The sequence below is a fragment of the Lissotriton helveticus genome, chromosome 1_1, assembly GCF_964261635.1.
Source record: "Lissotriton helveticus chromosome 1_1, aLisHel1.1, whole genome shotgun sequence".
NCBI lineage: Eukaryota > Metazoa > Chordata > Amphibia > Caudata > Salamandridae > Lissotriton > Lissotriton helveticus.
The window spans coordinates 1,969,184,722-1,969,199,326 of record NC_136057.1 but is presented as its reverse complement, the minus strand read 5'-3'; positions in this window follow the sequence as shown (position 1 = coordinate 1,969,199,326).

The window sequence follows — 14,605 nt, the reverse complement described above, 5'->3', positions numbered from 1 at the left end:
GGAATTTCTTTAAGAAAGATAAACCTGTATTGACTAGAGAAGCGCTTCCTTGTTTCACCACCGAAAAAGCCTACTTCATTTATGATGATGGAGAGAGGATATCATACATGTGTATGGATGAAGAATTGGATGGAATATACAAAGGATGATGGAGCTTTAGCTTTTCCTGAGCATGGTACCTTTAATAGAAGAATTTAGCAGAATTTGAGGTTGCAGATGAAAGTTTTAGAACCAAGACCCAGGTTAACACAGAATGAGGCATTAGAGGAATGGGAGACCGAGTTGTATGAATGAGAGAAAAATCGAATGAAAGATATATGGGTCAATTTCCTAGGTACTTGCGAGAGACACGTGTAGATCATATGAAGCGATGGAGAAAAGCAATGGTAGCAGAAGGCTTATACCCAGTATTAGTGCCTGAGGAACAGACAGGGAGTAAGTGTAAAGGAAAATTTAAACACCTGAACCCACTAGGATGTGGTGAATCAGAAAATTATTTATCAGAGGATATTTTAACTAAATATCCTCCACCGTACCAAGAAGGACCAAGTAGAATCACCCCAAGTGCATCGGTACTTGGAACACCCCTGATTCCACAAATTGTACATGATCCAACAGTTAATAGGGTACTTCAAGATAGGGAAAAAGAAGCATTAAATACAAATAGAGAAGAATTAATACAGAAGATATATCAATTAAACTTGAACCCTGAAGCATTGGCAATACCGGTAACCATAGGTCCTGTTAATCAATTGTATGGAGACAAAGCAAATTACCTTAAACCACAAGCTGTAACAGCTCCCTTAAGCAACCCCAGAAAAGAAACTATGATAGTAGATGATCAAGCCAGTGAGTTTGATTCAGTGATTTCAATAATGGATCTACCAATAAGAGACTCAGTAAGTGAAACCCCAAAAAGAGCTACACCTAGTATTTCAAAAGAAGGAAGATCAGTGGTATCCTCTAGAGCTAAAAGTGCATCAGCAGTAACTCTAGTAGATTTGGAGAGATGGGCACAGGGAATAGAAAAATAAACAGAGTACACTCCCTAAAATATTGTATATTCCCAAATTGAAAGTAGAGTTGGAAAAGAGGATAGCTGGAAATGTGGGAATGGAAAGATTGAATACTTACAATGAGGAAGAGTTGTCATTCATCTGTAGAAGTGTAACCAGGAATGCAAGATTATTTCATGAGAAATTGACAGAACTTGCCTCTGGAAGGGGAATTGAGATAGGGAGATCAAAAGTACTACAGAAACCATATTGAGTGGAGTTTACTAACAAGGGTTTAGAAAACATGAATGTGTCCGGAAAGAATTTGCAGGTAAAGGAGTTGTTGAATATTCAGCAAAAGTGAGAAGACATTGACAGGTGGACAAGGAATAAGGAGTAAGCACAGGCAAAAGAAGCATCTATGGCATATATGTTAAGAGAGTCAGGAAAAGTAGAACAATTGTGACCTATGAGAGAGGTACCTGGTGGTGGATATGTTCATGTTCCAGGGAGTCGACAAGATATTTTGTCATTTACAAACAATTTTCCTTAACTGAGAGAGAAACCAGTTGAATGCTACAAACAGGATGAGAGCTTTGTGAAGGTTTCAAACGTTTTGTTAAAAGACTTGGATGGTCTGTTTGATATAGTGTTACCCGCTGATTTATGGACAGAATGTACGATCAAAATTAATTGGGCAAGTGAAGAGTACCCAAGAGATTACTTTCCTGAAATTAAAAATTCCTCCCAAAGAAACAGATTGGGTAAAAATAGGCAGAACGACCCAAGAACTGAATGAGTCTGTTCATCCATATTATGAACGACTGCTGCAAGTGTTCAAACAGGATAGTGGGTTTGAGAACATTGGAGATAAAGATATGGGTCATTTTGTGTGTTGGTTTGTGTATGGTTTGAAGCCAGAGATTAGTCAGATGATTCAACAGCACAAGTTGTGTTGGCAAGGAAAATCTATTGATGATATTTTAAAATATGTATGTATGTTTGTATGTATAGGCGTTCTTATATAGCGCATTTGCTGTCACCCGACGGGCATCCTGGCGCTTCGACTGTCATGACACATACATGATGTTACCAGCATCCGATCCGTTTACAGTATCCTAGGGAACAGGTAAGTTTTCAAGGCTTTCTTAAAAGAAGGGAGGTCTACCAAGCCCCTCAGGCCCAGCGGAAGGGAGTTCCACAGTCTCGCTGCAGTGAACCTGAAGGACCGACCACCCATCCGGGACCTCAAAATCTTGGGTACTACTGCCAAATAGGCTGAGGCTGACCGGAGTGATCTACACGGAGTATACCAAGAGAAAAGGTCCTGCAGAGGGGACGGACCTTGTCCGTGAAGAGCCCTGAATACCAATCATAGAGCTTTAAAATCAATTCGTTGAGAAATTGGTAAGCAGTGAAGGTCCCTAAGTGCCTTAGCAGAAGAGTCCAGGCGTCGACGCGACAGTGCCAATTTGGCGGCGAAATTCTGTACTCGTTGCAATTTCCCCAGCAAAGTGGCAGGTGCACCCAGAAGCAATGCGTTGCAATAGTCAAGTTGACTTAAAATTATGCTCCGCACTACCTCTGGTCTAGCCTGTACAGGGAGCAAAGGTAAGATCTTTCGCAGCGAGCAGAGCAGTGCCATGCAAGTGGCTACCGTTCTGTTCACTGATACATCTAGTTGCAAACTGGAACTGAACATCACCCCCAGATTCCGAACAGATTCAGCAGGCAAACCAGTCCCTTGGAAATCAGGAGGCCAAAAATCCTGTGGGAGAGGCCTAGGGGTAAGATCCATCGAGCAGTGCAGCACCTCGGTTTTCGAGCTGTTGAATTGCAGGGAGTTGTTGCCCAGCCATTCTGCCGTGGTGCTCATGCAACGATGGAAGACCTCCTGTGACACCGCCTCCTTACCCTCAAACGAGAAGATAAGTTGGGTGTCGTCGGCATAGTTGGTGACTGCCATGCCAAAAGATTTTATCAACAAGATCAGGGGGCGGAGGTAGCGATTGAATAGAATGGGCTGATGGCCGACCCCTGTGGTACGCCCTGTCCAACCTTCCTGATGTCGGATTTAAAGGGTGGCAGGGCCACCACCTGGTGCCTATGATCGAGGTACGACACCAGCCACTCAGGGGCAAGGCCAGACACCCCAACCTCCGCCAGTCTCCTGATCAGGATTGCGTGGCTCACCGTGTCGAACGCGGCCGACATATCGAGCAGCACTAAGAAGGCTGCTCGACCCTGGTCGGCACGCGTCTGAAGGTCGTCAAGAACAGTTACCAATGCCGACTCAGTCCCATGTGCTGGCCTAAACCCAAACTGGGCCACATCCAAACACTCGGTGGTCTCAAGAAAGTTGGAAAGATGTTTTGTGGCCAGTTTTTCAAGGATTTTAATTGGAAATGGCAGCAGGGAAATCGGCCTGTAGTTAGCTGGACAAGTAGGATCCAGATTTTCCTCCTTCAGCAATGGAGAGACCACCGCTAATTTCCAACAGTCTGGGACCCGTGCTGATCCGAAGGACTGGCATCAGATCAAAAAAAGTGGGGGAAAAAGCTCTTCCCGAAACAGTTTCCAAAATTTAGGTGGAAGAGGATCAGATGGAGAGCCGGAGGACACACCATCAGCCAAAGCGCAAAAGTCCTCGAAGGATGGTAGAGGAAAATTGTCCAGTCCGGCTGGCTTGGCGCCCTCCTTCATGGTCTCAATCGAAGTGGAATTGTGCACCACATGGCCAGAAGACGAGGCGAGGTTATTTAAGATGGTAGCAATCTTGTCCTCGAAAGCCTGTGCTAGCAAGTCGCAAAGGGCTTGAGAGGCTGGGATGTCATTTATAGTACAAGCTGGATGGGCGAGGTCTTTAACGATCTTAAATAGAGCCTGGGACTTGTTCGTAGCTGCCTTCAGTGATTCTTCTAGGAATCTGGCTTTAGCAAGCTTGATCTAGGCTTTATAGGTCGCTAATGCCTGTTTAAAGAGGATTCTATGTGATTCCAGATACTGTTTCCTCCAGGCACGCTCAGCCTGTTTGCACTGAAGCTTAAGCTGCCGAAGTTCTGCTGAGTACCATGGCATCGCAAGATTAGTCCTAGCTCTAATTGTACGCATCGGAACCAAGGAGTCTAGAGAAGCCAAGATTCGCTGGCAGAGAATCTCATAACTCACGTCCACACTAACTCCCAATGTAAAGCCGTCCGGAAGCAAAGTAGGCAGGGTAGATCGTTTAAGGAGTTCAGACCATTGTCTACCCATCCTAGTACCACCCACACTGCCTTTCTTTGCTATAGCGGCTGTACATGAGAGAGAGAAAAGGACGAGGGCGTGGTCCGTCCAACACTGAGGTAAGATGTCCCGCAGAGACGTTTGGTATACGTCGGCGAAAAGCAGATCCAGAATATGGCCTTTTGAGTGAGTTTGGGTGAGTATGAGCTGTTGTAGCTCAATGTTACGGCAGGCTTGGACCAGCTCTACAAAGGCTGAATTCGTCGGTCCCTCTGGCCAAAGGTTGAAATCCCCTAGCACCATCAGCTTTGTATGAGAGTGAGAGAGGTCATAGATTAAATCTATGAGCTCTGACACAGCCAATAACGAGCTAGCCGGGGGTCTGTAGCATAACAGCCCAGTGTGTAGCACACCTCCCTGACCCTTAATAGAGAAGCCCAGCAGTTCACATCCAGCAATGGCCTTGATGTAAAGTTGGGAGAAGTCTAGTGTCTCCCTAAAAATAAGGCCAACTCCACCCCCTCTGGCACCCACCCTGGGATTATGTATGATTTTAAACCCAGTGGGGCAGGCTGTCCCCAGTTCCACCGAACTGGTTGCTGTGATCCAGGTCTCTGTCATGAAGAGTACGTCTAGATCGTGAGACTCTATAAGTAGCGCAATTTCTTCACAGTGCTTGATAAGAGATCTTACGTTCAGCAAGCCACAGGACAAAGCGTCTGGGTGCCTACAGATGGAAATGGGGAGAGTGCCAGAGTTCAGGCTTACAAGTTCGTCACGGGAGTAAGAAAGTATGGCTCGATGCCGAGAGGCAGGATTTCCGGCGCCCGGCGTGTCCTGTGCGCGAACGGGCGCAAACGGGCTTACCTCTGGCGCACCTCCGGCATATGCAAAGTATTGTGGGGATGATATAGAGGCCAGGCATAAAAAGTTAAAAGAGAAAATGATGTGGGCACAAGTGAAATCTGGCAGAACAAGAGGAGTTTGAATGAAATAGTCAGACGGATGGACAGCGGAAAGAACAGAGTCAGAGTGATCGTGTGGTGAATGGTGGTAAACCAAGAGGACTAATGAATAGAGGGGATGCAAAGAAAAAGTTTCTGTGTCATGGATGTGGAAAGCTTGGACATTGGAAAAACGAGTATAAGAATATTCAGAATAATAATGTCCCAATCCAAAATTTAAATCTGGAGACACAGAATGGGGTGCTTATGAATCAGCCGCAGTAGGTAGTCAATCAGCAGTGTCAGGTGCCGCCTGCCACTATGCCAAATTTTGTGAATCAGCCAAAGTACAGTGCGGACACCGGATTTCAAAGGAGGAAGTGGTAAGAAAAATTCTGTGATTTCACAATATCTGTTGTTGAATAACAGTGACAGTGAGAGTGAGCAATGACAGGGCCTGAGGGGGGATCAAGAGGAATCTTTACTTGACGCATCCTTGACGGTAGATCAGTCAGGTCCATTTATTGATGGGAAAGTGGAAGGTAATGATATCACTTTTCTGTTGGATACTGGTGCTATCCGTTCTACTGTGATAACAGCAGACATCCCAAATCTACCCCTCTCTGAAGAAGTGATCCAAGTAGTTGGAGTGTTGAATCAACAGATTAGAACCTCAGTTACAGAACCTATGGAGGTTCACATTGGAAATTTTATAGACAAGCACAGATTTGTAGTCTGTGATTCTAGTCCAGTGAACTTACAAGGAAGAGATCTGTTGTGCAAAATGAATTGCACAGTTTATTGCACACCGAAGGGTGTTGCTCTCCAGACCCCTGATGAAGATATGATAAACAAAATAATGTTAGCTAAACAAGGCACAGAAATAGATTAAATGTATTTTTGATGACAAAAGAGGACTTACCAAAAGAACTGAAAACAACTGGGTATCCAGAAGTATAGGATTTCATGCGAAAAGAAATAGGGCTAATGGCAAACGTAGACCCAGTAAAAGTAACTGTGAAAGCAGGTGCAGTTTACCCCAACACCAGGCAATACAAAATGAGTCCAGAAGTAAAAGTAGGAGTAGCTTCAGAAAATGATTTATGATTACACAGGGCATTTTAAAAGAAATAATGAGTAGTCCTTGTATTTCGCCTGTAATAGGACTTAAGAAGCCTAGTGGAAAGTACAGAGTAGTCCAAGATTTGAGAACAATTAATAAGATTGGAGTGCCCTGTTGTCCTGTGGTGCCAAATCCAGTAGTGATTCTTTATCAGGTTCCTTGGAACGCAGGCTGGTTTAATATAATTGATCTGTGTCAAGCCTTTTTCTCAATTCCCTTACATCCAGACAGCCAGTATATTTTTTCATTCAAATTTGAAGATCGTATCTTGGCATGGAATCCTGTTCCTCAAGGGTATACAGAAAGTCCCTCAATTTTTAATCAAATACTGAAAAAGTGTTTAGCGAAGTTAGTTATGCCCAGAGATTCAGTTTTAGTACAGTATATCAATGACATACTTGTATCGTCGAAATCCAGAGAAGACTGTGTTACCAATTCCATTGCATTACTAAACCATTTGGCAGAGAGAGGACACAAGGTGACCCCAGAAAAATTGCAATTTTGCCGAACAGGAGTCAAATACTTGGGTCACCAAATAGAAAGAGGGGTGAGAAAAGTGACCACTGAAAGAATTAAAATAATCAAGAAAATGGAACTACCACAGACACAAAGAGAAATGAGAATGTTTATCGGAGTGGTGTGGTATTGTCGACAATGGATTGTAGGTTTTTCCTTACTAGCTAAACCAGTTATTCAGATGACACGGAAAAGAGTGAAGTATCCAATAGTTTGGGATGATGAAAGTGTGGAAGCATTTGGAAAATTGTGAAATTGTCTATGGTGCACTTTCAGTCCTCACCCAAAGACATGGATTAAGCAGATGTCCAGCTGCATATTTTTCTGGTACTTTCGATCCTGTTGCTTCAGCATTACCTGGCTGCTTGAAAGCAGTAGCTGCTACATGTATGAGCCTAGAACAAAGTGAGTCAATTGTGATGGGACATTCAGTGAAAGTTTATGTTCCACATTCACTAGAGATTCTATTAACAAGAACTCAAACACAGCATCTTACTCCTAGTAGGATGACTAAGTATGAAAGAATAATTTTGGGTGCAGAAAATGTGACAGTGATCAGGTGTACTATGGTGAACCCTGCTACTCTATTACCGGACTCATGATGTGAGGAAGTGAAAGATGAAGCTGAACATGATTACTTAGAGGTAACTGAAATGTGTACTAAGCCCCAACTTGATGTACAGGAAGAGCCTCTGAAAGAGCCAGACCATGCACTATTTGTTGATGGTCCTTGCTTAAGACTTGAAAGTGGAGGACTAAGTGCAGGTTATGCTATGTGCAAAATATCTGGGATCATTGAAGCATCCTGTTTTCCGGGAGTCAAGTCTGCACAAGTAGTCAAATTGATAGCTTTAATAAAAGCATGCAAATTGGGAAAAATTGGAAAGTGACCATATTTACCGATAGTCAATATGGTTACAGGGCTGTGCATGATTTTGGCTGGCTTTGCATGTAGAGGGGATTTCTGACTTCTTCAGGGTCCCCGATTCAAAATGGGAAATTGGTGAAAGAACAGTTGGAAGCAATACAATTGCCAAAAGAAATAGCCGTGGTCAAGAGTGCAGCTCACCAGTCAGGAAATTACTATGTGGTGGCTGTTAATCGAAACAATGGCCAGGTGGCTCAATACTGTGCCAGAAATAAAATGTCATTGAACAAGAAAAAGGAAATATGTGGAATCAGCTGCCAACTTGTGCTATTCTTAGTTTTCAAAACATGGGATGAAGAGAAACAGTTGCAGGATGAGGTAGAAGAAAGTGAAAGGGAAAAAGGGATAAAATCAGGTTGTGGAAGGAGGGCAGAAGACGACGTGTGGGTATACCCTGATGGAAGACCAGTCATTCCAGATTGCTTGCTTTTACAATTTGCAAGTATGTATCATGGAGACTCTCATGTATTCAGGGACGCTATGATCAGACTATTTGGACAAAATTGGTATAACCCAAGGTTTAGGGTAGTTGCAGAAAGTCTTTGCCAGAGATGTTTAATATGTCAACAAATAAACCCAGGCAGGAAGACAGTGGTCAGTTGGGAAAGATTCGAAAGACAGAAGGACCATTTATCAGTCTACTGCTTGATTTTATAGAGTTACCACCATGCAGGGGAATGAAGTACGTCCTTGTCATAGTGTGTTTGTTTTCACGATGGGTTGAAGCATACCCCACTAGGAGAAATGACAGTATAACAGTTCCAAGTTGTTGCGGGAGGTAATTCTGCGGTTTGGTTTTCCAGTAACTTTGGAATCAGAAAGAGGACCTCATTTTAATAATGAAATAATTTGAGTAATCTGTGAAGCATTTCAAAGTGAACAAAAACTGCACTGTGCATACCGCCCAGAGGCTTCTAGAGTGGTAGAATAATTGAATGGCACAATCAAGTCAAGATTGACAAAGGTCTGTGCTGCCACTTCCATGGATGGGCCAGATGCATTGCCTCTTGTCTTGATGGGACTCAGAAGTATTCCTGACAGAACCACAGGATTGAGTCCCCATAAGATTCTCATAGGAAGGGCAATGAGGTATCCATTAATACCAGGACAAACAATACTGAATATATCTGATTATCTTGTATTGGATTATTGCAAAGTATTGGCTGACCTAATTCGTTCTGTCTCTCACCAGGTTGAAGAAGACGCAGTTGCCAGGAAGCCAAATCAGGTGCATGATTTAAATCCTGGAGACTGGGTGTTAGTGAAGAAGCACACCAAAAAGTCGTGCCTAGCACCCAGGTGGGATGATCCACAGTAAGTCATACTGGTCCCTTCTACAGCAGTGAAGTGTGTAGGTTTGCCAAATTGGATACATGCCAGCCACACGAAAAAGGTTCCAGCTCCTGCTAAAAAGAGACCACAACTGACTAGAATAGTTGAGTCTGCTGAAAGGTTGTACAGTTGAATAATCTAGAGGAATAGATTCTGAAGGGACTGACCAAGACCAACCAAGCACAAGTCAGGAGGACTGGATACCAGTGGTTGATATACCTGAAGTGGTCATTAAAACAAGAAGTGGACAAGAAATTAGTGAGGATCAGATAGGTGTAGAAGAACATGCTCAGGAAAAAGAGAACACAGCTACTGGAGACCCTGAGCAGGACCAGATAGGGACAGAAGAACATACTCAGGTAAACCAAGCAACTGAAAAACCCTGAGCAGGGACAGGCAGGTGAAGACGAACATGTTCAGGTGGCAGAAGGACCAATTGTAGTAAGACCTGAACAAGATCAGTGAGAAGAAGATGAACACATTTGGGTTGAAGAAGAACAGTCTGAAAGGATACTCGAACAGAAACAGTTAGAGGAAGAAGAATATGTACAGGTAGAAGAAGCCACAATAACAAGACCTAAACCGGACAGATAGAGAGTGATACTGAGAAAAGGGAAAATCAGATCGTGCCACAACATAACAAGAATAAAAGAGCTCTTGAGAAAGACAAAGAAGTTAAAGTGCAATGCAAGGTAAAGAGATCAGAAAAGGTGATAATTGGCCAGGAGTGGTCAAAAGGCTAATTTATAGGTTGAGAAAACTAAATGAAATCCCAGAACAAGTAAATGAAATTACTAGTCAATCTCAGTCGGAAGAGTCAGTTGCTAAACACCTTCAGAGAAGTCCAAGATCGGAAGTCTTGAAAAATAGATTAATGGGTCCTGAATGGACCTTTCTAATACTAGAAGAATTTGAAAATCTAGATTTAAATGGAGATACAGATGAAGAAATAATTTCAAAACAGATTGACGAAGGGGGAGTGAGGCCTCCTTGAAGTACATAAGATTCTGATTCATAACAAAAGAAAAGAAGAGAAATCTTCTTAAGTCAAAATGGCTGCGGACAGGATTGCTGAAAGACAAAAATGAAACTGTATAAAGAAATGCTGTAAGGTTTGCATATGTAGTATTTTATTAGTGATGCTAGTATGGCTATTTCTAACACTAGCAGTACCTCATCTAATAATAACAGACAAGAAGAATGACACAGACACTAATGGAAAGATAGCTAATATGAGAGGAGATAGAGTAGAATTAGAAGCAACAGATGAGGTAGATTTACATCACACAGTAACAGATAATGACACGTCTTTGAATGTATTTACAAAATTATTGTTTCATTACCTGGACACAATAGAAATTAGTGATTGTTATGTTTGTATGAAATTACCCGCTCCAGTAGCAGAAGGAGTCACATACCATCATTTGCCTTTAACATATGGTATTTCATATAGCATATTGTCAAGCCTATTTTATAGAACAGGAAAACTTCAATATTATTATTCAAATCTAGTTGTAGTATTTACAGAAATTCCTATTCAAAAGAATGTGAATCCAGTTCTTAGTAGTCCAGGTGCACTGTTTATGGGTGAATTTTTCTTAACAATTAGTGAAGGCACACAAGAATAACCTTACATGCTCATTACACGAAGAAGAGAAAGTGTTTTTGAATTTAGTTGAGGAAAGGTGACAGGAATTCCAGAGAAAACCTGCTGAACAGAAAACCCACATACACCCTGGGCTGTGAAAGACAGAACGTATACAGCTGGCCAAGCTCATGCTGCGATGTCCCTAGACTTTGTAAAGACAGGGAAAACCTGCCTCCATAGATTAAAGACAGACTATAACAATGTATTTATTGGTTCCAGTGAATGTTTACATAACTTCCTAATTTTGGGAGGTTTGGTACTCAAAGGGGGAACTGATCAAGTATTTCCTGGAGTTTACTACGTGTGTGGGAATAAAGCTTACTATAAGCTGCCCGCACAGTGGTATGCAGTTGCTACTTCGGAATAGTATTTCCAAAAACTTATCACGTAAAAAGAATCACTGGAAGAAATGAAAACACTAATAAACTAACATGAAGAAAGAAAGCTAGTTTTTCAGAAATGATTGGTGACATATTAAGTGCATTGATACCTTCAGTGGGAGTTGTTCTAAATTCACATAGGATCTGTCAGTTGTCAACAGTAGTTGATCGTCTTTCGACTAATACTGCTGGAGGTTTCTTGATGATGAATATAGAAATGATTGCAATTAGGTCTATGGTTTTTCAAAATCGACTTGCAATTGATATAATATTGGAAAAGGAAGGTGGCGTCGTAAAATGTTGAAAGTGCAACATTGTTTGCACTTACATACTGGATAAAAGTAAGGAAATTAGAGGATATATTAGAAACAATAGAAAACTTCATGAAAAATTGAAACCACTGGAGGTTGACAAAGTGTGGGAAAGACTAAATAGAGTATTTCCTCAATAGGTACTTGGATCTCTAACCTTGGGAAAAGTTTCTTAGGCCAAGTAGTTCTTCCATTAGTTGGTATAACTATAGTAGTTTTAACAATAGTAATATGGTGTACTTGTTGCACAACACATTGAGAAGAAGACGATATGAAATAAATGGAAAAGGAACAAAAAGAAAGTATGTAAGGGGTACAGTTAGAGGAATTGAATGGACAATTATATGATAAAGTGAAAGATTTGAAGAACATAGATGAGAACAAGAACGGAAAAGGGAAAGAAAATGAGATATGTTAAAGTTGGGATCTGGTTGGGATGGGTAATTTTTTGATGGCTCAAAAATGCCATCAGAGAGGGGATTGATGGAGCAAAGACTTGTAGAAAAGAGACTTGCTTGAAGACAATCCTCTCATTTAACTTCTAATATTGTATTAACAATGTATTGTGTAAATTAATATGCACATCATTGAACATGAAAGAGAGAGAAGCTTGCCTACGTGTATTACTAATAAGTAACTCAAGTGGAATCCTAAAATGGCTGCTAATGGCAAATCTGTATTGCGCATGTGTCAGCTGCATCTATGCAGTATGATGAGCTGTCGCTTCGAGGGAATTTCTTGCGCATGCGCAGATGCTATTAAAATGGCTGCTTGAAAGCTCACATGCTTAAAATCTGCTTTGCTGAAACTAACACAAGCTATTTTAATAATGCTAATGCGGGAAAGGCATTAATAAATGATTGAGCTTAGAGTAGAGTTGATGGTATACAGTAAAACAATGTATTTTTTTAAATTAACATATGCCTTCATGCCTCTTTCATTAGTGTGTATTTTGGACCTTTTGTATGAGTCTAAAGTATGCTGGCCACTTGATCTTTGCACTTGCGTGGTGTGAATGAGCCGGAAGAAGTGATGTGACTCTTGTACACAGTCCAAGGACAAAAGAGATACATACCCTGGGAACCAGTACTCAGGTCCTACGGATGAATAGAAATACATGAGAAATGTTACACTTGTTTCAAATATGATGTGAATACTGGTGATGTGCAAAAATAAAGGAGTGGAATTTTTAACAATGGACTAAATTAGAAAATAAGCATGGTGTGATGATCATCCCCCTCGCCTGTCCAATCAGAGTTAGTAGTTTCATGATACATGAACATTATTGGGAGGTACATGAATGTTGTAGGGTGTAATTGAGGTCATTCTAAGTTAGTTGGATAGACTTTGATCCTGAGAGCATGAGATCGGAATGCTGTCCGAGTGAACCAGAGATGGAGATTTGCTGAATGCTGCAGAGCTCGGGATGCTGTCGGCATGACAAGTATTGCTGCTGAAGAATCAAATGCAGAACCATCTATCCTAAATTAATTTACTTTGAAAAATATCGCAGAAGAATCTCGAGGAGGAAGAGAGTGTCAGAGATGGGTGCTATGCAAGCGTCGGTGGTAGAGAGGTCATCTATCCTGTCCTGATTCCTGTCCTGAAGCCTCTGTCGCCTGATCTTTCCCGGGGAACCCTTCCCAGCTCCTTGGCCAGGGGGTTGGTTTTCACACCATCCTAGGTTACTATATCTCTTTGCATATGTGCCAATGTCCTTTTCTTTCTAGCCTCTCCATTCTGAGCATAAGTCATTGCAATATATAAAGTATGTGTCTTAATTGAATCTTCCTTCCTATGAGTGATGGAGACTGTACTGTACTTTGTAAGTGGTTCACATGAAATTAATCTAGATAAAGATTTTAAATATTTCCAGAGTCTGTGGCCATTTATGAACATAAGAGGATTATTTTATGTCATTTCACCACCAACTCGTTCAACTAATGTCCATTGACCAGAGGAAAGAACTTTTTGGTCAGTGAACGATTAGTTTAGAATAAGAAGTGACTAATCTTGAAATGATAGAAATCATAAACAATTGACCCCAGCGGTTTATTGCCAGGTTGTGTGAGTGTGTGTTTATGGGCCCAGGTGAGTACGTGGTATTGGAGTACCTGTTACTGGTAAGCCACTGGATCACCTGTATCTCAAGTATGTGAACATCTAGTTGACCCTTGGTGTCCTTTATGGGACCATGGGTTTAAGACAGGAGGGTCAAGTCTTCCTTTTCAGACACAAGGGGAGTCCTTTTCTGAATCTGCTCAGGTCCAGGAGTGTTCTGATGAGAGGTTTGGGGGCTGCCACGTTTATGCACAGTGCCAGCTTGTGGGTGTGGGACGCCCCTTTGTCTAACCATAAAATGGTTATGGTCAGTTTTTACCTTTCTGTGGCCAGTGAATCATAGAGAAGGCAAGCTCAGGTGTGAGAGACATTTGCCAGCCAGGCAAGGCAGACATCTTCTGAAGTCAGGAAGGGGATGAGTTAATCCCTACCTCCACCCTTTAAAGCACAGGAAAGGGCTGGGTACAGCTTCAAGACTATCCTACTCAGGAAGCAAACACACTTTCCACACCCAATGCCCTTTTGTCCCCTGTATGGGAGGAATACATCTCACACCACCTGAGAGCAATTACCAGTCATGTGACCCAGGACACTGCCAAAAAAGGCACATTTGATTTGATAAGTGGCAGAGGGATGTTTCTCGCTCTTCCCAAAATGAAGCTATCACATATTCAATATAATTAGGTAAAGCAGTATTAATCTATCGGAGAGCTAGCCTTGCACCAGTGATAAACAACTTTGGGGGGTTCTCACTGCCAGGACATGTAAAGCATGAACTATACCGGCCCTCTATTTTAAATACCATGCACCCTGCCCCATCAGCTTTTTGGCCCAACTTTGGACTGACTTGTAAGTATTAAAAAGGAAGGTTTCGACCTGGCAACAGATTTATTTTACCAAGTCAAAATCGCAGTTTTAAAACTGTAGTACAGACTGTAAGGGCAGGCCTGAGAGATGTTTTACTATGCTACTTTACTGGGTGGCACAATGAGTGCTGTAGCCTAGTAGTAGCATTTAATACAAAGGCCCTGGGTACATGTAGAACCATCTACTAAGGGTATAGAAGGAAAATAATGGTACCAGTAAAGTGTATGACACTTTTTCCATGTCTGTAAAGGAGAGCACAAGCATGCTACCACTTG